Source organism: Mirounga angustirostris, unplaced genomic scaffold, assembly GCF_029215605.1.
Source record: "Mirounga angustirostris isolate CCGP_5_RB_7025 unplaced genomic scaffold, mMirAng1.0.hap1 SCAF_11, whole genome shotgun sequence".
Classification (NCBI taxonomy): Eukaryota; Metazoa; Chordata; class Mammalia; order Carnivora; family Phocidae; genus Mirounga; species Mirounga angustirostris.
Window position 1 is genome coordinate 27,255,067 of NW_026991719.1, and position 25,311 is coordinate 27,280,377.

General features: G+C 37.7%; 1 protein-coding gene across 10 annotated transcripts in view; it reads right to left on the minus strand.

Moving 5' to 3' along the window:
- The window catches only part of DMD (dystrophin), a 2,113,108-nt gene that overhangs the window by 693,048 nt on the left and 1,394,749 nt on the right, over nt 1-25,311 (minus strand). The window lies entirely within an intron of this gene.

Genomic DNA, 25,311 nt, shown 5'->3' on the forward strand with positions numbered 1-25,311 from the left:
ACTACCCTCAGAACCTTAGTGGAGACCCCACAAAAGGGTTTTGAATGAGGGAATCACACTTTGCATTTGAATGGATGTTCTAAAATGAATGTATATGAATATATGAATAGAGAGATAAAGAACCTACTACTAATGCATGGTTTTTCATTCAAATAAGCTGGTGTGAATGAGATATGTATGCTGCCACTGGCAAAAAAAAAAGCTCGAGTAAAAATGTCAACTTTTTCCTTAGCAAACTTAAGTGACCATTACCTTCGTTTTCTAATTTATAGAGTATTTCCTGCCATTTGGCTATTTTGTCAATCTCCACAATCAACAATTTTTCTATGAACTCTAAGATATCATGGATTCTAAGAACGACTATTATTTTATGAACTGCTAAGAAGGTTAAAGAATGATTTTGTAGACACTATTATGAGATATAGCTCAATTTCAGAGAAGCTGAAATGTAAAAAAGTGCATTTTTGAAACTACGGAAATTCTAAGATGTTGGTGAATACTACAACTGGTTTATTACTTCATTATTATTTGCTCACTCTACAAACATGGCTACGCTGTGAATGAATACACTTTCCTCCCCACTGACTTTGGTCTTTACCATGTGCCTTACTTTGATCCATGAACTGTGAGCAGAAGAGCCTGTATGACAGCTGTGAGCTGGGTCTTTAAAGACAATTCAAGATCAGCTAGTACCCTCAGTTCCGGTCTTCTACCATGAGAGAATAATGTACCATATATGAGTGGCTCTTTCAGCCTGGGTTCTGCAATAAGAAGACATTTGAAGCAGATCCACAATTTATTATAAGGAAACCTGAACGTGATCCGCAGTGTGAAGTAAAGATGCAGCTGATCTACAGACACATGAGTAACAAATGTTTGTTTTTAGAAGTCACTGAGATTTGGGGCTATTTGTTGCTGCAGCAAGAGCTAACAATTACAATATTCTAGTGAAACAGTCGAACAAACAAACAAACATATGGGTTCCTGGGATGAAAAACCAAAGTAAGCCTTTAAAATAAATGTACACCGGGCACACATTTCGGCTGTACCATCTCTCATTCCACATGCAAACTGCTTGCTAAAAAGGGTAGCAAGGAAAGAAAAATGAAATGGACCAATATTGTGTTAGAGCCTGATTTCTCTGGCCTAGATTGTCAGGCAGACTCTGACAAATGAAGGCTGATGGTTGGAAAAACACAACATTGTGCAGCTGCGTTTCTCTTTCCCCTCATACTGGGTGACTGTTCTTTTATTTATCTACAATTAGGTTTGTGAGACCACAGCAACGCAGCTCTCCTTCACTGTAACTGCATGCTGTCAAGTACGTGCCAAGCTGATTGACAAAGAATGATAGGTTCTGTCTTTCCATTCTGAGCTAATCAAGGGCAGCCCACCAAAGGGAGGCTTTGTTCTGATTTAGAGATTTATGGATTTCAAAAATAATCTGTCCAAATATACAAAGTATAATGCAGTATTGATTTTTTTTAAAGTGGCAAGTATTATGAAACCAAGAAGATATAATCTACCAAGGTACATACTTGGACTGTTCAAGGCCAATAAGAGAGTGGACATAGATGTGACCATCAAGTAATGAGACTGATATTCAGAAGCCACACTTAGAAGCCCTCCACTCACGAAGAAGGGGTTTCAGAGTCTTTGGGGCAGAATTATTCTGACGAATGATATCTTACCAACAAACCCCAACGTATTAATTCATTCAATAAATACTGACTAAATATAAGAACACTTCTTGTGTTATAAATAGCTTAGGCAATGGATATTTAACAGTGAATGAAACAGACAAGATTTTCCTGTTCGCATGAAGCTTGCCTTCTAATGGGGATGACGGACAATAAAATATAAATTATGGTACCTCAGAAGGTGAAAAGTGCTAAAGAGAAAAAAAGAAAAGCATCACGTAGAGATAGATTATATGTGTGGGGTAAGGAAAGATGGGAGGGGCACATTTGAGAAGGTGTGGAGGGGAAAGCCTCACTGAGAAGGTGGTCTTTGAATAAAGATTAGTTGGAAGTGAAAGAATGAATCGAGCAGCTATCTCAGAGAAGAGCGATCCATGCAGAGGAAACCATGAGTGCAAAGGCCCAGGAGCAGCGGTGTGTCTGGCATGTTTAGTGAGAAAAAAAAAAAAAAATGAGGAAGCCCGGGTGAGTGGGAGCCTGGTGAGCACGGGGAGAGTAGCAGGAAGCAAGCCAGAGAGGCTGGGAAGGGTAGGCCCTTCAGGGCAACTACCTGAGGACGCTTGCCATTACTCTGAGATTAGGCCCTGTAAGAGGGTTTTCAGCACAGGAGTGATGTGACTGGATTTATTTTCTTAACAGATGATTCTGGCTGCTGTGTGAAGATTCAACTGGAGGGATGTAGGGAAGAGACAGTAGTTATAAGCAAATTCCCAAGGGAGTTAGTTGAAGCTACAGTGTTTGGAAGGAAGTACTTGCTTGTGGAAACCTAATACACTTACTCTGAAACTCTTTATACATACAGTTTTTGAATGAGGACTAAATCTCTGATCTGGTTAAAGCAATACTTTAGCCAGAGTCATTTACTGAAAGTGGTGCTCCCCAGGTTTTACTACGTTCCTAAGTCCTTAGGAATAAAGACTGTGGGCTCTTAAGCCCAGCTCCGTAAGTTCTGATCCTGGTATGCAGTGGTTATTTTCAACAGACACCACATGGCCCCAAAATCCTAAAGTACATTCCAAAGCCTTTGCTATCTGATCCTTTTCAGAAAAAGTTAGCCAAACACTGATACATGTAGTTATTTTTAAAGATAAAACATGAGAAACATATTTTGCCTTTTATCTCCTCATACAGACTCATTGAGACAGTCAAACAATTTATAGTTCGACCTTAGAGCAGGGCTCAACAAACATTTTCTATAAGGGGCCAGACAGTAAATCCTTAGGCTTCATAAGCCACATGGTTCCTGTCATACCTGACTCCTGTCACACCTGACCGGTGTACTGTGAAAGCAAACATAGGTAATGTAAACAAATGAGCATAACTGTGTTCCAATAACACTTTATGTACAAAACCAGGTGGTGGACTGAATTTTGTCCCTTGCACTGTAGTGTGCTGAGTCCTGCTTCAGTGTATTACAGTGTTGTTGGAAGTAATCAGATGAGGGGCAAGAACATCTGGGTTCTAGACTTAGTGATTCATGAGTTGGAGCAAGTCTCTGAGTTTTAGTATTTCAGTGTCTGAGAATTACAGATAGCATTACCTCTCTGCATGAAAAGTTGACCTCTGAAGAACTTTCTAGCTGTTTTCTACATGGAAATCTGACAAAGTTGGAATGTCAACTGTGTTAGTGGGCAACATCGCTACTGCTAAAAAAATAAATAAACAAATAAAGACCTGGCTTGGGAGTTCTACTGATGAACTACAAATGTTAAATGGAAAGCCACAGTTTGGGGGAACCCCTAAATGTAGTAACTCTTGTAACTGAGCATGTATCTTTCATGGATCTTGGAAACTCTACCTGTGTCATAAGACATTGGCTCCTGGGGCACATTAGGCTTCCAGGCCAGAGTTGACCCAGCACCTCTATGTGAGTCTCCTTCCTTTGCACCTGACCTGTCATCTGGGAGTGGGCAGATACCGGGGGGGAAAAAAAATCTCTTGTATAGCTCTGTGAATGCTGCACAAACCACTGTGAATTCTACTCTCACTAAAGATAGATGCCTGATCCTGCCTTCCTGGGAAGCTGTGTTTCTGTTCCTGTGCCCTTTGAAGTGAATTTGAACCTGAAGGTGGTTACTGGGAGCCTCATTCAGTTGCACCTAAGAAGACTCGTTGATGGGCTTTATAATAATCATGTCTAGGACCCACATTTTCTTTCCACAAATTAATTGCTCTAAAATTGGGACACATTTTATAAATGATGGCGTGTCACAATCTAACTGACAGCACCTCTTTCTTAGTGACAGATAAAATAATGATGCATATTCTAATCAATGGTGTCTTTGCAGCCATGAAATACGGTATGTGACCAGGATATTCATAGTAGGTCAGTATCAAATAATTTAGTATATGCAGAAGTAATACTAACTGCTACCACTTATTGAGAATTTACTAAGTACAAACACTCTCCTATGCACTTAACATAAATCATCCTAGTTAATCTCACTCAAGCTCTACTGCAGAGCCTTTCAACACACATTAACTGTCATTTTTTTTCAGATTAAAAAACTAGAGTCACAAGAGGTGAGGAAACTTGCCTAAGGCACAAGCTAAGAGATGGTAGATATAAGATTTGAACCCTGGTCTGTCCGAGTCATACCCTGCATGCTTAATTACCATACTATATATTCTATGAATTTAAGTATATTCCATATATACAGTTAGATTTTCCTTGATAATTCACAGGGTTTAGAACCAGAACAAAGTATTTTTGATTAACGTATAATTTTCAAGTAGGGTTTTTCAACCTCAGCATGACTGACATTTTGATCAGAACAATGATTTGTTGTAGGGAGCTGCCCTTTTATTGTAGGGTGTTTTGCAGCATCCCTGGTCCTGATTCACAAGATGCCAGTACCACTTCCTGCTCCCCCAGGTGTGGGAACCAAGAAAGGCTCCAGACACTGACAAATTCCCCTGGAGAATAAAATCAACCCTGGCTGAGAACTACTGAATTATTGAATATATAAATGAGCAAATGAAAGAATGTCTCCTCATGGTCTTCATTTCCAGTGTACATGAAATAGGATAATTTAATATTAATATCCTTTTTCTCCTTTTCCTTGTATGGAACATTGTTTGTAACGCCATCTTTTATATATATTTTTTCAGATGCACTACCACACACACTATGACTTACACCTCATTTGAATGTGGTTTTGATGAACTCTAACTAAAATTGTAGGTTTCAGTTTCTGGCTGACTTATTCCTGAAAACACTGCTTGAAATACCCAGATGGATTCAGGGACAGTGAAGGCATGTAGAACAGAAGGTAGTCTTGCTATGTCAGAGTTATCTTTTTCTTGCATTGCACATTCACCTTGGCCAGTGATATCTGCATTGCTTTAAACTGATACAGCACAATGCTGAATTTATTATCCATGTTGCAACTGGACATAGTTCTTGAAGTCTTGATAGAGAGTATTTTTTTAATGTAAGTATTATTAAACACTAGAAGTTTCTTTTTAAAATATAAAACAGCAGTTAGGTTAATTTTCAATAAAAGCAAAGAGCAACTCAGTACCCCTGAAACTAATATAATAGTGTAGGTCAACTAGACTTCGATAAAAAAAATTTCAAAAGAAAAAAGCAATTCATCTCTGACTTCATGATTGACACACTTCAAGTAAAATTAAAGATGCTTCGGTTTTTACTATTAAGTGCCATACCAAAATTATAGTTATTATCTAAAACAACTCTTTCTAAATTCTTCCATAAGCTCAAGCAAACAAATGGATAACTGGATTAAACTTGTGCTTAAAAAAAAATAGCAAAGACAACAAAAAATCTGAGGTTTCTCTTCCGAATAGCCTTTCCTTAAACATATATGAAAAACAAAGCTAACATGAGGGTTGTTGAAATGAAGGAAAGGAACCCATGATGGAATAAAGCCACTTCTTTCGTTCACATAACATGTCACCCTTCATCTTGAGTCCCAGGGTTCCATTCAGCCTGCCAAACTTAATTCTTTATATTCTTTTAACTCTCTATGATTTCCACCACTCTAGCTAAGTGAACATTTTCATTGGTCTCCTGTAAAGTCAATGATAAGGTTTTGGATAAGGAATTCTGGACCTGTATTTCAGATGCATATAACTGTTAGAGCCCAGAATATACAAAGAACTCATATTAACCTGTAAGAGAAAATGAACAATCCGATTGAAAATTTGGCAAAGTATTTGAAGACAACTCATAGAAGGAAAAATCTGAATGGCCAACAAACTTGAAAAGCTGTTTAACCAGGGATATGCAAATTAAAATACTAAATTCATGTCATTTCCCGCTGCTGGTGGAAAGCAATTTACAATGTATAATAAAGATGTGAATACTCTAATGAGTCAGCATTTCCACTAGGTATTGTCACATGGGTTTGTGAGGAGACCTACAAAGAATGTTCTTTCAGCTATGTTTACATTAGTGAAAAACTAGAAACAACCTAATGATCATTCATTTCTAACCTTATAACTCCACTAATTGTTTTGTTCTTATTCAAATCAGACATACCTTTAATAGGCTACTTCTCTTCTCTAAAGCTACTTTAAATACTTGTTCTTATTTTGTACGGTGTCCAAAATTCTGTTTAACTTAGTCATAAGCAAAGTTAATGCTTCTATTCATAACTGACCCATTGAAGACATTAAAGATAATAAAGATAACACGGTCTCTAATAAACCTGACTTCAGCTATAATGGCAAAGACAGTATAATATCTCAGATAACATCTGCCTCGTTTTGAGTAAAGCACAGGAGTGTGTGAGTATAATTTTGTATTTGTGTTATCTCTCCAACTATGTAAATCACTAGTACTTATTACTATGCTAATGCTAAGAAGATATATTGTAATAAATGTTACCATGAATTATTTATTTTGTGTTCCTTATCACCTACTTCATCAGATAATTTAAAAGAGATGCCTATCTATCCATATTTTCTCTACATGTTATTCACAAAAGTTCTCTCAAATGAATCTTAAAAATTAAAAGTATGCACACAGGTTTTGTAATTTCATGGGTCAATAAGTAGAATTTTAGTTGTACCCTATACATTCTAGTGAGTGCTTCCATATTTTGCCTTTTGAATGCTTAATAGTTATTAATTTCAGGAAAATCAATCTCATCTTAATGACTAGCATGCTACCTAACCAGTTATTATAAATGCAGTTTGCATTTTTAACCTTAAAATTAAAACTGTTATTAAAATGCTAAGAGTTAAATAATTATGGGTGCTTTTATTAACTATAAACTATGTACCTTCTTATGATCAGTAATTGCTGAATATTCACTATGTCCAGAGGGGGCAATGAGGTGTTCAGAAGTTGGAAGCTATGGCTTCAGAAATACTGGACATGCAAACTCTTAAGTTTTTAATATATTGATCTGTATACTGAAATTACACAGCAAATTAAATGCATTTACGCTAGGGGATAATTTGAGTAATTTACAACTAAGGTGTCTATTTTTCAAAATATATATCAGATACAGACTGAAGTATTTGATATCTTCCATTCTATGTATAATTCCATATATAGTATATCTATTTTCCAACATGTGAAGGAATGAGCCCAGAGACACTACAGCTCTCGAGGGAGAGCCAGGAAGAATGAGAGAAAGGTATGACAAGGAGAACAGCAGGTAAGTGGCAGCTTGGAAGTATTTGGAATACAAAGGTGATATCTAAGTCAAGTATAACTGACTAAAAGTAGTAACCACCTAATTTTGTCTGTTAGATGACAGGAAGGCTTACACAACATAGAACTATATTTTTAATTAGATTTATAATACACTCTTATTTTCAATGACATGGAAATTAATACAAGTGAAATCTCAAGGGAGAGAACTGTGTATTTAAGAAAAAATATCACTATGGCATATCTAAGCAAACCTAGTGCGCCAAATTTGCTTACATCTTCAATGGGAAGAATCATGTGACTTGTGATTTATTTCCCCACTAACACCATCTAAGTTTATTCTGAATTTGAATATTTCAAGTATTCCTTAAAACTTTATCTTGAGAATGCTACTGAGTTTCATTAGAAATATTCATCTCTAAATTAATTTCCACCATTTTGGTAAATTTTTTTAACTCTCAAATATGAGTAGAAGCTTTTATTAGTATAAGTTTATGAGATGGCAATTAAATAGCAAAATAGTTTTAATTAAAATAAGTATTCCTGAAAGTGTTATTTTTAGTGTTAAATGATTTTTCTACATATTTGTCTTTTTTCTCCTTTTTAAGTAAAATCACAAAGATTATGGCCATAGGTTCTCTTGTTTTTATTTTTTCCCACAGCACCTGATACAATGTTCTGTTAACACCAAATCCATATCCTCCCCTTACAAAAAAAGGGTATTGAGTGGCTTTATATTGCTATAACTTCTTGGCAGTCGTGCTTACCCATAATGATAGTCACATTTGCTTTTAGAGGTGTCATAATTATGTATTTCAAATTTTAAGTGTTCTTCAGTAGTAACTCACTTACATAAGGAAGGATTCCTTTAGCAACCAATACAGTTTAGTGAGCAGAGCACAGCATTTCCTGGTGAAAATACAAGTTCACAGCTATGCGGTCAGTAGGGTAGGTACCAGGCAGACAAAGGAGACTGCTGCAGGGACTGAAAAGTCAAGGAGAGTACAGAGACTGGCATGGGGACCATAGGTCATACAGTCCATGTAATTTTCCCTCACTATCAATCCAGATGCCATCCTAGAGAGGAGCAAGAGGAAAGCTAAGGAATCTGAAAGATTTCCCATTTATTCAAGAGATGGCAACACATAAAAAGAGACTGATAAAATTGTTTCTGAGTGAGGTCCTTTTTTCTCACTGCCCAACATGGGGGAAGTATATGAAGATCAGTGAGGAATAAATAAAGTTTCATTTGTTTAATTCATTATATGACCCTAAGGTATTTATACAATTCTTCCCAATTCATTGTATGAGCCTAAGGTATCATTTATACAATTCTTCCCACATATTTATTATATTTATGACTATTTACCTACTTAAGAATCCATGAAAATGGTTTTCAAAGTGTAGGTCCCAGACTGGTAGTATCAGTATCACCAAGAAACTGCATTCTAACAAGATCCTCAGCTTATTCCACCCACATTAAAGTTTGAGAAGCATGGCTCTAGATAGTGTGTAGGAGAATTGGGAATGGGTAAATGTTAACCCTAGAATTTTAAAGTTTTTTTTTTATTTATTTACTTGACAGAGGGATAGAGAGAGAGAGCACAAGTAGGCAGAGCAGCAGGTAGAGGGAGAGGGAGAAGCAGGCTCTCCATGGAGCAGAGAGCCCGACGTGGGGCTTGATCTGGGATCATGACCTGAGCCGAAGGCAGCCACCTAACTGACTGAGCCACCCAGGCGAACCTAGAATTTTAATTCATTTCCATACTTACCTTATGGATATAACATTTACTTTCCAATGATACAATTTTATGAGTAAACAGCTTCATGGATATAGCTTTTGGAATCAGACAAGAACGGTGGCTGTACCTTTTTAAAAAAGTTATTAGAAAATGGTACTGTTTTGAGAATTCCAAGTTGCAGGTGCACAGCATTTCTGAATATATTTGAAATCTCAGCCTGCTATCTTCTACCAACACCCACTGTCACCAAGGGTGGTAACTTTCAAGCTCAAAACCTTTCTCATTTAACTTCCATTGATTCTACCCTGTGTTCTGTCTGCCAGTCAAAGTCATCCCTTGGGCAATATAGGTGGTAAACCAGGTGGTCCATTCATTCACTTAAACAGAAGTTGTTTGAAAACTACTGGAAGTGTTCCCATGTTTCTCCTCCACACATACTCAGAAAGGGATGTCATCCATATGCACAGCAGAGCTTTCTTCTGAGGGAAATTAAGAAATAATGATAACACTGCTTCTGAAGTTCTCATGCAACCTACTCCAAAGTATCATTATATAAATTTGCTATTAATAGAACAAAGACTTACTTTTAACAGAATGGAAGACTGGTAAGTAAAAAATTAAAATTGTAGTACAGTAAGAACATGATTTCAAGAAAGTATAAAAAAGATCTAGGGTGACAAAATGGCTTTTAAAAGCATATTTGGAGTAATAGAATGATCAAGGGAAAAAGAGGTCTGCTTTTGGAGAAGATGACCTAATACTGGTTAATGGAAGATAAAAGTGGGAATGCTTTAATTCCTATTGGGTTTCTTGTAGGTCAAGGGGAATGATATTCCAACTACAAAGAATAAAACAAATAGAAATGAGAGGGAACTGGTGCCCTAGATGGGTAAAGAGATTACAAAGTCCCCAGCTGCTCAAAATGAACTCTCTTGATCTAGACAAATTACATCTTAGGACACTAATAAAACTGGCACGTCAAATCACAAACCTCTCTGGGTGGACTGGAAGATTGGAAAAGTGCAGTTTTGATTTTCACAAGGAAAAAGAAGGTGTGGGAATGAAATTTTAATCTTCCAAAAAGTTATTTAAGACTTGGCTAAAAAAAAAATGCAATGCAGGGAGAAACTACAGGTCTTCTTCAGCTAATGAAGTATTTTCAAAGAATGAGAGTCAGTTGACATAGGGGCTTTGAAAAGACAAACCATGTCACAGCCATTACCTGTTGTTAGATTGATAGAAAAAGCAAGCAAATATTTACATACCTGTTCCCAATTTTTTAACAAAATTAAATCTGTGTTTATCCTATAATTTGTCATCATGTTGAATTTCTGTACAGGACTGTTTGCTAAAAAGGGCAAAGACCATTCCCATAAAGTTCAAAGGTTTGTTTCAATATTTTCAGGTTATAACCTTAAGACTAGAATCTATCTGTCATAAGAAACATTCATTAGAATCCTTGTTGTAAAAAGAACATGTTTTCACTTCAGGTTGTAAACTGTATTTGTCTCTATGAGAAAAAGACAAACAACCTAACAGGAAAAAAAATGGCAATGAATAAAACAAATGGTGCACAAAAAAGGAAATATAAACCTTTCTATAATAATTTTTGATCCTGAAAAAAATTTATCCTCATTCAAAAGAAGAATACAAATTAAAATACAATGAGATGGCATCTTTTTCTAGCTTAGCAAAGATCAAAATGGTTGATGACACACTGAGTTGGCAAAGGTGTGTGGAAAAAACTCCTTCATATTACCAATTGGAGTACTCTGTGACGTGCAATTTGGCCATATTTACTAAAATAATAAGTGCCATCTTAACCCACCCATCTTATTTCTAGGAACTTATTCTATGGATATACTTGTAATGTGTGAGAGGGCATGAGCATAACATTCTACATTGTCATCTTATAGCAGGGACAAAGCTTGAAAACAAATGAAATGGCCCTTAATTGGAATGTTGGTTAAATAAACTATGGTACATCCTTAGGATACAAGAGTGCCCAAATGGAAAAAAACCAGAACACCCTTAAGGCGCTAATATAGAAAATAATTGTCAGTACATATCATTAAGTGGAAAAAACATGATGCAGAAACAGTTTATAGTATTCTACAAGATTTTTTTTTTTTTTAAGAAGACAGGAAAAGGAAGAATATAAACATGGAAACACATCGCATCCTATCCTCAGAGTGCCATCAAAGAAACTGATACTCTGGCAAGGCTGTGGGGAGAGAAATGAGGTGGTTGAAAGATGGAGAAGCAAGGGAGTATTTGTGACCTTTTATGCTTTGCATTTTGTACTGCAGAAAGGTACTCTCTTCAATGAATAAATAAAATGATGTACACTTTCCAAGTTTGACATGGGAAGATGAATTTATTATCTTTTGTAGTAATTAACCCAGTATGATCTTACTGACACACTACTAATTTATTGTGTATAAAAGGAATGTGAAGATTCTCTTAAAATTAGAAATAAAAATAAAGTGATATCTAAATGAAAACACATTTCCCGAAACACTACTTAACCATATCACAGGAAATAGAATGTGATAATGTGTATTATATTCTACTGTACCCTATGCTACCTTATTCTATTTCATGCCACTCATTAAATTGATTTCATAACTCATCAATAGCTCACCAGCAACAAATTAAAAAATACTTCTCTCAATGATCTCTTCTTCATCCCTATGACCAAAGACCTCACCCAAGACCATGTTGCTTCTCAACTACCTCAATAACCTCCTGACCAGACTCCCTTTTGGGGTACTACATGCCTCAATTTGAGAGTTTGTAAGTTACTTCTCTTTAATGATTCCCACATCTCTCGAAGATAATGACTAAGTTCCTTGAAGCAGCACAGAAGCCTCACCGAGACTGGGCTACACTTCAACATCACTAAATTTGTTTTTCTTCCCACACTTCATGTCATTAATCACTTCCCTATCTTTGTTCTTGTTCCCTCTCCTCTCTAGAATCCTTTTCCTTTCCCTCACACACATTTCACTTTCTCAATTCCTACTCATCTTTTAAAGATACAGATCAGGCACCATATCCTCCAGGAAGCTGTCTTGAGATCAGAGCTCCCAAACAATACAAAGTCAAAGTATCTTCTGGAGAGCTTATTATAATACAGGTTCTTGAGCTTCACTGCCATCTATTCTGATTCAGGAGGTTTAAGGACAAGCTCAAGGATCTGCATTTCTAAAAAACTTCTAGGTGATGCTGCTGGTCTTGAGACCACACTTTAGTAGCTCTGCTGTGAACAATACTTTGGCTGGGCTGGGTATCACTCCTTTGAGCTATCACACCATTCTGTAAGTATACTTGCCACAGTGCAATGTAAATATTTCTGCACTTATTGCGTTTAGTAAACTGAGGTATTATAAGGGAGCACTCCTTGCCACCCCAAGATGTGCCACTTTGACATGCAGATAATTTCATGCTGAAAACAATCAAGACCCAAAAGCCTCAGGCAGGACCTTTGACCTCTCCCCAAATGCCTAAAAGGATTTAGGTAGAGGACCTATTCCAGAAAGGAAATTACCACCATCAATAACTAGGTATGGTAGATAGGGAGGAACCTAGCAAGTCTGGTTTGACTCAAGTCCTCTCTAAGTGCCATTGTTTCTGGATGGCCCAGAAAACATTTCTTTACCAAACATTTACTCTATCCATTCTTCTGTGAACTCTTTTCCTTCCCTTTGAAATCCCAGGCCCTCACTCCTTTTCCTTAGTTTAGAATGACATATATATTTTGCTTTGACGGAATCTCTTTGGAATCTCTCATGTTTATGTGGATTCTCTTCATGTATGTAATTAAATTTGATTTTCTCCTGTTAATGTGTCTCATGTCAATTTAATTCTTAGACCAGGCAGAAGAAACTTGAAGGGTGGAGAAAAATGTTTCCTCTCCAACAGTATATTCATACATCAGCTTGCCTCTAAGCAAATTAAGAATGAGAGTCACCTTAACATAGTAGGACATTGTAGTTAATAAATGGTTTGTTAGCTGAATAGAAATTTCATTAGCTTAGCCTCATGTCTTTCTCTGCCTAGAGGGGTTGATCAGGGATATATGCAAATGAAGTTGATGTGCATATCACTGATACATTTGATAAAGTCTGAAAATTAACGCTTATGGACAAAATGGAACAATATGAGCTGGATAGGAAATAAAGCAATTAGAGTTTGGTAACTAATTGAACAACTGCCAAAGGAAACTGAAGGTGGAATTGATGTCAAAATAGAGGTAAGGTTTTAGTGATGTGTTGCAGGGCTCTCTCTTAGAATTCAGGCTATTTGAGAAAAAAAATTTTTTTATAACATAGATGAAGTTATGGAAGGCAGACATGAAATCTGAAGTTTAAAAGAAACTAAGAGATTGCAATACACTATATTATAGAATCAGGACCTGCAGATCACCTCCTCTCCATCTCTGCTATCAACTGGATTGATGGGTTAATTTATTAAGGTCTCAAACAGTTTGGGGTTAAAAATAGGTTTCCTTTCTGGGTGGGGGGCAGAGTGAGAGGGGAGAAAACTAGGAGGGCAGAGCAATCACAGTTGAGGCGGGGGAGGCTGTAAGCAGAAGGTGACAATGTCAATGAAAATGTAGGAGCTCAAATCACCAGAGATGAACCAGAAACCAGACACAGAACAGTACTGCTAGTTACAGATGCTGCCTCCAGGGGTAGTATGTTTCTTGTGTATTCACTGCATTGGTCAGGACTGAATCAAGAAATGGGAGGCACTGGACCTAAGCTCCAGGCACCTTAGTGGATAAGTAAGATAAGCAGGGCAAGGGAAGGGGCTGATGGCCTTGTATCCAATTCCAAAAAAAAGCAGATGACACAGGAGCAGGATGGAGAAAAGGTCAACTAGAAGCAGCACATGTGAAAAGGAACTGGTGACTTGAGACACTAGTAAGTTTAGTGTGAGTCAACACTACGATACAAATATTGCTGGAGTAAGGAACTATGCAATGGTTAAAGGCATGGACTGTGCTGGATGACCTCAGTGGTATTTTGGTAGCTTAACAAGTGTCCATCCAGGGACTAAATTTCCCCTCTCTCCTTCTCATAGCATACCCATCTTTCTCAGAGTGGCAGTCTGCAGACTGGGATATGCCCCTGGGGGTACACAAAGACTTTCTTAGGGATATGTGAGCATAGATGGTGTTCATGGAATCAGTTTCCAAATTCTCAGCTTCAACAAGGTTGAATGTATTCCTGTGGTACACAAACATCATACCAATTATCATTCTCACCTTTTGGTTAATGATAGTCCTCCAACTTTACAAAATAAAAGCATGCCTCTTCTGTTGTATCCCAGTGGTACACTGTGCCCAAGATACATTTATGAAAAATCAAAATAAGATTCAAAATATTGATGACTGAAATTCTCTTTTAATCAAGGTACCCTATCAAGCACCTACTCATCCATTTCACTAATAAATTTCCAATAAAAATCTATTGATTATGTTTAACAATTACTTACCAGAATTTGTATATACTTAAGTAAATTGACTATTGTTAGGTATATTTATTATTAATAATTATAGGTACAATGCAATTGTACCTATAGAATATTCTACCTATTGTAGAATAGGTACAATTCTACAATAATAGAATACTGTATTAGAATACAATTCTTTGGGGGAAGTAGAATGGAAATATAAAGAAAAAAGAAAAATGATATCAAACTTAAAGATGAGCTTGTTTTGTGTACTTTTTCAAGTGGATGATGGTACATATCATATTGCTATGGTATTTGGAGTCTACTGGATATATTCAAAAGAGTAATGTAACACGTTTTAAATGTCAATATTTACAATATGCCAGGGGAGAAAACAGACATTAAGTTTAGAAAGTTCAGGAGGATACTCTGTTTTCTACACTATTTGGAGACTTTTCTAAGCAGAATGGTCTGCCTACCACTGTAATAGAGGATTTTGGGGAGCTTTCCTCTTTGGCTCAGCAGGGGAGAAAGAAAAGCACTCTTCTTTCCTCCCTCATGAAGTAAATAGGAAAAAAAACATACCAGTTTCCTCTTAGGCAACAAAATCTTAGTCCTACTTGAATTCTCTGCTCCAGGAATTCCCAATTCAAGAAACTTCTCAAGTTTATCATCTTCTCCTTATATGGGCAATTTGGATGGGTGAACAATGAAAATCTCATGACTATCCCCAGTCTTTTCTGGTAGCAACTTACCCCTTTCTTTTGAAAGGGTGGTGTATTTGGCAAGCCTAATTTTTCTTCTTAGAGGCTCTTGTCAAAATTCCAGCTACACTAGGAAAGGTCCCATTCACCATCTTTTTCTATTATTTTAGGAAAATGTGTTCTCACTGTAGTTGTACCTTAATCCAACAAGTCCCAGAGAAATTGGCCCAATTTTTCATTATTAATCAAGAGGCAAGTCAGGATAAGAAAGGTGAATTAAACAGTGTCATAAACCCAATAAGTGTCAGAGCTGGGATCCAAACTTGGGTCTTTTGTTTCTCTCCCCATTATCATGCTACCTCAACTAAGGAATGGTTTTTGGAGTTGAGAGGAGGGGTGAAAAGTAATAGATAAAATTATGATCCCCAGTGTTCCAAGAGAAAGGTCAATGCCTAATTCCACTAAAATATTGACTTCTCCACAAACCAACAATCTTTAAGATTTTATTGGAGCTGGAATTATAAATACCTTTGCCCAGAACCAGCCTAAATTCGGGTGTGGGGAGGTTAATTTCCAATAAACCTCTGTTGAGTTGCATGGTGAATGAGAATATTGTACCTTTTTGTCCAATAACTTTCTTTTTAAAAAAGATTTTATTTATTTGTCAGAGAGAGAGCACAAGCAGGGGGAGCAGCAGGGGCAGAGGGAAAGGGAGAAGCAGGCTCCCCACTGAGCAGGGAACCTGATGCGGGACTCGATCTCAGGACACTAAGATCATGACCTGAGCCGAAGGCAGATGCTTAACCATCTGAGCTACCCAGGCATCCCCTTGTCCAATAACTTTTACCCACTATTTTTCAGGACTCATTTCACGGAAATATTGATGTACTTAATAGAAAACACTGAAACTATTTTTCTAGGAATGAGGATTAGACATAAAAGGTCAGTGTCCTCTTCTCTGTTCCTTGCCTTCCCAACACCACCTCTTAAAAATTAAAAACAAATAAATCAAATTAGATCTCTTATTCTAATTCTGAGCTAGTACAAATCTATCTAAGGGAGGAACTATTGGAATGCGAATAATCTCCTTGTATTGCGAATTACCTCCCTAACAGTGGACTAGATGACATTAACCTCCAAAAAGCTAATTATGTGAACAGTGACACACCCCTGACTGATTGAGGATCCACTGAGGAATCGAACTCAAAATCCAATGCTCCTGATGACAGTCTCTGGAAGCATGGTAAGGACAGATTTTTTTCTCAGGAGTCTGAATTGACTCCTGATGCTGGGTTAGAGTCCAAGATTTTTTGTTTGAAAGCTACCAAGGGTGTAGGACATATTACATTCTCATTGAGATCTCATTTGCTTGAACTTCAGTTCTTTGGCATTTAAAGCACTCTCTCTCTGGCATTCTTACTTTGTTGTTGTTACTTTGGTTCCTCCCCCATGGTAAGTTCTCACTCTTCTCCCATTCAAGTACTAACCAGGCTCGACCCTGCTTAGCTTCCGAGATCAGACGCCATCGGGTGCATTCAGGGTGGTATGGCCGGAGACAACTTCTCACTCTTCTGATTCTCTGACGAGAACAGCAGCTGTGGAGCTGTCCACTTCCCTTTTTGTTGGCATTTTTTTTTTTTTTACTAAAGATAATTTGGAATTTCAATGGTCTTTTGGGGGAACCTCTGATCTCCCTACACTGGTTCATCTAGAACCTCTCCCCTCCCATGACCTCTGCTATTCTTTCCTTTTGTCACCTTTGATCTTTCTGTCAGCTCCCTTGAATTCTTTGATATATTGCCTTTCAAAACCCTCTGTTCACCTCTGCCAACCATTCCCTGCCCACCCTGTCCCTCAGTTCATCTATGAGCTTTATGCTCCCTGCCCCCATGGGGAGCTCTCAAGAGACTTAGGAACCCCAAAAGTAATCTCTTGAAGCTGAAAAGACTACCTGGAAACAAACTGGAATTTTATATACTCAGATGGGCTTTGGAGACACCCAGATCGCCCTTTGCTACAGCTTTAGTCACTCACCCAAATTTTAGACCATGGCCTCCATAAGATTACCTATTAAGTCCAAAGAAAAGCCTAAAAGTCTCCTACGCAAATACTGTTGAAAACGTTTAGCCTTCATATTGAACAGGTAACCTCAGCTTTTTTTTTTTAAGATTGTATTTATTTGACAGAGAGAGACATAGCGAGAGAGGGAACACAAGCGGGGGGAGTGGGGAGAGGGAGAAGCAGGCTTCCTGACAAGCAGGGAGCCCGATGCGGGGCTCGATCCCAGGACCCTGGGATCATGACCTGAGCTAAAGGCAGATGCCTAACAACTGAGCCACCCAGGCGCCCCTCAGCTTGTTTTCATAATCGTTGCTAGTCTGCTACAAAATGCCAGTATATGACAGTTCACATTTATCTGCTCCCTGGTTTTTTCCATAAAACAAAGTTACTAATGGTTAAAAGGTATAAACAATATATATAAATGAAACTTCTAGAAACATTAAGGTCAAAGAGAAACAACTTTGTATGCAACATATACAAGGTGTGTAACAGCATTGGTTTTGTTAAGTAAGAAGAGAGTAATTTTGTCCTTAAGTGGAATGACTGATTGTTCCAGAAGGAAGATGAGGAAAAGTGTAGGACAAAATCTGAGTGGATATTGAAAGCTGTAGAAAGTTTGTGGAAAAGAAATTTTGTCTCATGTGATCACAGCTGACTATGATTGAGCGGGTTTATTTATAAGCTTTTTACAAATGAGCTTTAGTATCAACAGTATATTAATGCAAAACTAGAATTCATTTTTTTCTTCATTAAGATGACAAAATTTTCTCGGATTATTGATTTGTTCTTAATAAGAGACTGTAAAAGCTTTTTCTTTACCTTCTGAATAATTTAGGTAAGCAACAGTGATTGTGTCTTATCAGAATAATTTCCTGTGTTTTATGTTGATTTTATCATATCCTTGATTATTTAAGAATCATCTCACTTTCTGGAGAGCCAGTCTTTCATAATCATGTTACCTCCTATGTTTATTTTTGAAATCTTTCCCTGTCACTTTGGTTAAGTAGGTAGTCAAACACTGTTTCAGTGACCCATGATCCTATTTAACCAGGGGTTCAAACCTTTTCATATTTTTGACAACCTTTGATATTTTGCCCTCCACAAATCAAACCCAAAATGAAATCTTGATCTCAAACTGATGTGAAAAATCTCTAGATTTGTTCTCTCACATTTGTTCTCTCTTAATATCTAAAAAAAATATGAAGAATAGTTAGACTTATTTGATATGTTGAGTCAACATAAAAAAAGCATCATCAAACAAGAGATGCTTAACCTTCCAGAAGTTACATTTGTATGGGCCACATATGATTAATGTAAATGTTTCAGTAATTATATCAAGTTACTAGAAAATAGTCAACGCCCTTGCTGTCCATGATATGACTTGGTTCTGCTTTGCCTAACAGACCACAGTATAATGTCGTCAGTGATAATTCCAGTTATTACTCGAAAATGTTGTAAGCCACAGAAATGACTGAATTCCTTTCAGTGAACTCTCATCAGATCTTTAACCATGGCTGTTTGAAGCCTTTTATCATTTACAGAGTTGTTTTACTCTGAGGCTCCCCTGAAAGTGCTTGTAATCAGCTAGAGGGCCAGAATGCTTGTCTTCAACAACAAGGGACTGTCTTGGAGACCCATGTAAAGGACTATTTCAGGTACTCTAGGGCACAAGCTTCTGCAGCTTTGCTTAAATAACTTTGACTGAATCAGGATTTCCAGAACTCCAGTGGAGAAGCTGATCGGTTTATGTAACTGCTAACCCGAGATCAAGCAAAATGACAATCAATTACGGAGAACTGATTCAACCAATGAAGAATCATTTGATTACGGCTTTTGTTTGGAATATTGCCAATGCTTCAATGTTCTATTTTCTTGATATAAGGAACTCCTTTTTCTTTTCTCTTAAGCCGTCTCTATCTCAGAGCAATTTAGTAGATTATACTTTTATAAACAGAAATGAAACATTTATCTTTTTCTCCCTACCTTCAGAATTCACAAACTCCTATTGAGTAAGTTTATTTTCCTGGCAATATGTTTATTTGCACAAATTCAATAAGAATCTGTATTTCTTGTAACAGGACATAATTGAGAAAATTGATTATATAACCAAGGTTTTGACTGGAATGTCATATTTGAGAATGATATACATAAAATCGGATATAACCAGATAGTTTTAAATAACTACAGTACACTTTTTGGAGACAATGTTTACAAAGCCCTCTTGAGAAAACCAGCCTGGCTTATGGGATGTCCAGTTTTACAGGTAAATAGGGAAGGTCACTTCCTGGCAGGCCCAGGAAACCTTAGGATATTTTGAGGACTTTGACTGTAGAAAAAATCACCCCAATCTATAGGTACTGCTGGTAACATCTGATGGCAAGTTCTTGGCGTGGCTTCCTAATCTCGCGAAGCTTTTAAAAGTCAAATCTGAGATTCTTTATAAAAACTTACAGCAACACAAACTTTGAAAGGCCTGTGTAGTCAGCTGCTATCCTTGCTGCACTTACATAAATACAGCCCGGCTTTATTTTGTAAACAAGAATAATCTTACTGGGAGGTCCTTTGATCACATGGGACGTGACTACAGAGAAACCCAAATTATGTTTCAGTAGAAAACTGGAGCACGGTTACCAGATTCTAGTCCCATTCTTTGCCTTTGAGCTCTTTTGTATTTCCCTGTAAACTACGTGATATTGTTACCGACCTGCAAATGGACTGTCTCACACATTTTGTTCGTCCTTACCAAATTTTCAAGTCTTTTAGTTTCCTTCGATATCTGACTACAACTCACCAAACTCATGTCTTCATTTTTTTTTCTCCTCTTCTCCTGACTTGGCATCACTGAGAACTAAAAGCTAACTACCCAGATCCTTACTGAGATTCTAGATTGTCCTATAGCTGAACTTTCCTCTCAGACTCTAAAGAAACCCTGAGAGCTGAAGCTGGACATCTTGATATTGGCTTCAAAGGACTTGTCAGCACAGTGAATTATGTATGGACAACCTGCATGCCTGGAGCTGCGCCTATAAGGGCCACTCAGGAAGTTCACTGGAAGTCCCACAGCTTTTATGCTCTGTTCCAGGAAATAGCTATGACGGTGGACAATCTTATAAAACCTGATATCTGTGCTGTCACCCCAAATACTCAAATAGTCATAAAATGGGGCACCTGGGTGGCTCAGATGGTTAAGCGTCTGCCTTCGGCTCAGGTCATGATCCCAGGGTTCTGGGATTGAGTCCCACATAGGGCTCCCTGGTCCTTGGGAGCCTGCTTCTCCCTCTGCCTCTCTCTCTCTGTCTCTCATGAATAAATAAATAAAATCTTAAAAAACAAACAAATAGTCATAAAATGGCCACTGCCATCGTCACTTCACCATCTAAAGACATCTCCAGCCCAACCTCTAGGAATCTTCTTCATTGGCTGCCCTCTGGACTCGGAAACTGGGTTTATACAAAGATGGCCTCGGCATTCTCCTTAAGGTTGACTAAAGGATTAGATGGGTTTCTTCCTGATTATAGGCCTGAACTCTCTTTTCTTAGTGCATGTACTTTAGAAAACTTTCAACTTAAATTCTTTATCTGCCTCTTTGAGAGGTAAGTCTTCTTTTTTTTTTTTTAGTTTTATTATGTTATGTTAGTCACAATACATCACTGGTTTTTAATGTGGTGATCCACGATCCATTGTTTTCGTATAACACCCAGTGCTCCATGCAGTACGTGCCCTCCTTAATACCCATCACTGGGCTAACCAATCCTCCCTTCCCCCTCCCCTCTAAAACCCTGTTTGTTTCTCAGAGTAAGTCTTCTACAACCTGGGAATGTCTTTCTCAAATACCTGGGAGCCACCGCATTGAAATGTAAATATCAGGAAGGCTAGCCTCGGCGCCCCATCTCAGTGGGGGTGGGGATAGTAACCTCCCTTCAGTAAGGGACAATTGGCAAACACGCAAGGCCAAATCACAGTGGCCAACAGCCCCGCCAGTGTCCCCCAGTACTTTAATACTAGCTCACCCCAGTGATTAAAATCTTTGCTGCCTTTTGATTCAATGGAGTTGACTTCAGTCTCTCTCTCCTATTTCAATAGTCTTGAATATAGTCTTCCTTGCCTATTATCTGGTGCCTTTTTTTTTTTGACAACACTCACAGCAACATGAACACACAGAAGGGTTTGGATGCTCATGTACTTTATCATTCCGTCACTCCAGTTGTGTCCTTTGGTAGTTTTCTGTGTGGGTTTGTCATTATGGGCAACTAAGTTTCTTACATGGAAAAGAAGAGGCAATAGAACAGTATGTCATGTTATTTATAGATGACAGAAGCAAAGTCATTCTTGAAGGGAAGAAGAAACCCTCCCTGTCTTCAATATGAAGATATTTCAGTCAGTAAGACTTAACATTATGTGCCCCCCCCTCATATTCTGATACAAAGTTTAGAAAGCAGTAGTTAGGCAGTTTTATGTCAGATAAATAGTATACCTACAGCTCATTATTGACAGCATTCATTAAAGATTAAAAACATAAGACCCTTTATAGAAATTCTAACTGGTCCCTCGTTCCTAGCATTCAATTATCATTTCTAAAATCTGAAATCAACATATTTTATGTCTAAATTGAGAGTACATTTGAAAATCTAAATTCAAAGGCATGCCTTCTAGTGGGCTGACTGAAGGGAAAGGTCTGTGATTATGCCTACTTTTCACCTTCTATATCACGATCTCATTGATTATGTTTCTCAGCTTGCTAAGGGTTCTGTGAGGTGGTTTTCAAGATAAATACTGCTATTTGCAGGATTTCCTGGATAGGAATATTTTGGGAGTAAATTGCACAAGCCAAGCGATGTGCAGTCAATTTTCACTCCAGCATAAACAATGTATTCAAACAGAGCCCTTAAGGCTTTTTTTTATTTGGGTTTCATTACACAGCTAGCTGCATTTCATCAATAAGCATGAAGTGCCAAGCAGGCAAAACTGAGGCTCACAGAGGTATTACATATTTTTCTACCAGGTGCTCAGAGTTTGACTAGAGAAAACAAATGACCCAGATGTCAAGGTCTTAGGCTCTTTGTTTCAGAGGTAGCCATGGCCACCATGGACAGACAAAGACAATTTCTTTACATTTAGGAATTGGAGGCTCCTTGTGCATCTATTTTCTTTGCATTCATTCATTCATTCCTAAGAGCTTAGAAAGGAGTTTCTTTCTCTGTGTTAAAAAATGGATATGTCCACAAAAGTGTTTGAAAACTATTTTTGGTTTTCAGTAGTTTAAAATCCATTTTCCCATCTTTCTTTAACTGAAAAAAGAAGTTTAATCTCTTTAAGTAGAGGGCTATAGCAGGCTGTACAGACTAAAATCACGTATCTTATAGTAGAAGAACTGTGAGCAATCTTAATAAATCATTTGTTAGACAGTGAATTTAGATAGAAGCTAGACAAAGAGGGATAAAGGACTAGGTAAGTTAGTAAATTATTCACACAGGTCGCTATTTCCTGATAACAAGCTAGGGGTCTGAGAATTATGGTGAGAATATCTCAAGTCATCATATATATGATTTTACAATCTTTTTTGCCTTGGATATAGCCACAGAGAAGAAGAAAAAGGCTAAGGGAATATTTTTGAAATCTGCACTCCAGAGATGAGAAACTCAGAATATGCACAGAGGACTGAAGCCAAGGAATTTTACTGCCAGGGAAAAAGCAGCTGCCTCTCCCCTCAGTGATTTAGACCAAGCTGCAGGAGGCAAATATCATGACTCTCTGAAAGTACACACAGCAGTGAGAGTGGGGACTTGTAGCTTTGATAAAGCAAAGTGATTAACACAGCTGAGAGGAGCTTTCACTCTAAACTGCAGGGACCTATTTGGCCTGGATGTATGGGCCATGGACAAACAAATGTCCAATGCAAGTTTTCCATATTTGGGAACCATTGTCATTTGGGGGGGTGGGGGGGTAAGACTGGGACTAAAGTCACTTTGGTTGAGTCAACAGCATCCCTTTGTATCGAAGGATTTCGTTATCCTTCTTATCAAATGTATTCCATGTACAGAGATAGCTAATATTGAATATATTTTTTCTTTACGTAAATGAAGGAGCTCATTTTAACTAAAGATTGTATTTAAAAGTAAAGGAATGTGTTTTTACCTGTGAGTTACAGAAAGCTCCTTCCAATTGGGAACAAAGAGTTTATGGCCTTCCTCTTTATAATACTAAATCAAGAAATATTTAAGATTATGCTAGATCCAACAGAATCTGACTGAGGTTATTGATTGTTGGACTAAGTAACTGTACTTCTTTGTTGAGATTACTGACTACAGAAAAATGAGCATCTAGGAAATGCAGCTGCACTGGAGAATGCACCGCAGTCAAATACCATTAAGGACACTGTGCTAGCAAGGTGAAAACACTGAAGGCATTCCAGGACTGGTGGCTTCCCCAAATGATGATACGGCTTTGCCCTCACCCAGGCTTGTCCCTGTGACTACACCTAACCCAAATGCAGGGTGAGTGGTTCATCAGAAGCCAGGGCTTGGTGTCAAGACCTCTACTGTGTCACCACTGTGCTAGATGTGTTTTTCCTTGTCCTGTATACTTTCATAAAGCCAACTAAATTTGGTTTGGGTAAAGCCTACTGTGACTTGACTTTAATCGTCAGACTTGAACGGAAGACCATGCCACTGGATGAACAGCCTGGGTTTTGCAGTGGTGAAATGATGTCTATCTGCAATGTACATGGGATCATCTGTGCTCAGGGGCAGCTAACAGAACGGTGGATATACACATCAGAAAGAGGTAAGGTGAAAGTAGTGGAGTGCGCTTTGCAAATATAACTCATTTTAGTTGTTCCCAACCTCTCTCTTTCTCTCTCTCCCCTTAACCTCACTCAAGCCCATCTTTCCCACACTTGGACTTTCTCTTCTCTAGAATATCTTCACACTTAATTTTATCCTTGTCTTATCTCCCAGCAAAACAGCACCTACATGGAGATAAAAAAACATGAGGTTGTGATAACCCTGAAAAGCAAGCAAATTGAAAAATCAGGGTCAGTGAACTAAAAGAAAAACTTTACTCAAGATGTTACTTAACTTACTTAGTCTGAAAGTGCCCATCCTTACATTAATCAAGAGGTTGAGATTTCAATTTAATTGGTTTATCTGATTAGCTGTTTAATGTTATTGGCCTAAAGGAGATGCAAAGCAGGGTATCAAGTTGGGCTAAGTCTTTGGAATACGCTCCTGGAAGGAAAGAGAAGATAGGGACAATCCATGTCTACAGGGACCCTAAAATGAGAAGATAGTGGCGTCCAATTGGCATGTTGGTCTAGAGCACTAGGTTTACCTGGGGCAACACATTACCATTCTGGGTGTCTCATTACCACCTTTATTCTTTTATTCAAAAATACAAGTACCCACCAGACACTGGGCCCTGAGATGGGGGTGTTCAGAAAGGAGGGGAATGAGGCAGGTAAGAAGATGCCCTCTGTATCCAAAGAAGAGTGTGATGAGGTACTCAGGTCTGTAAAATTTAAGTGTAAATCAATGTACAAAGGTTACAGGAAATGGACACAGAGGGTTTATAAGAAATCCTAAGAGGGTTTTTTATTCTACCTGGGGTATAGAAAAAAGTTTTGAAGAAGTAAAGACATGGAATTCAGTCTTGAAGGATATAGAAAAGTTCATCATGCCAACAAAGGAGAAAGAAGTAATTTAAGGAAGAGAGATCAAGAACACAGACATGGCATGAAACCACACACATATAAACATAACATATAATTTGTTGTAGTTAGAATATAAAGGGAGGTTGTTGGCAGAATAAAAGGATACAAAGGTAAACTGGAGTCAGTCTGAGAGAGTTTTCTAATATTTACTGAAGAGCCTATACTTTATTTGGTAGGCACCTAATCTCCTAAACAACTTTAGTTTTAGATAAGGAGTCTACAAACATATATTGATTGCAATTGAAGTAGGGATGGGAAACAGGTCATAATAACAAAGATGATGAAGGCATTCTAGTGATAAGAGCTTAAT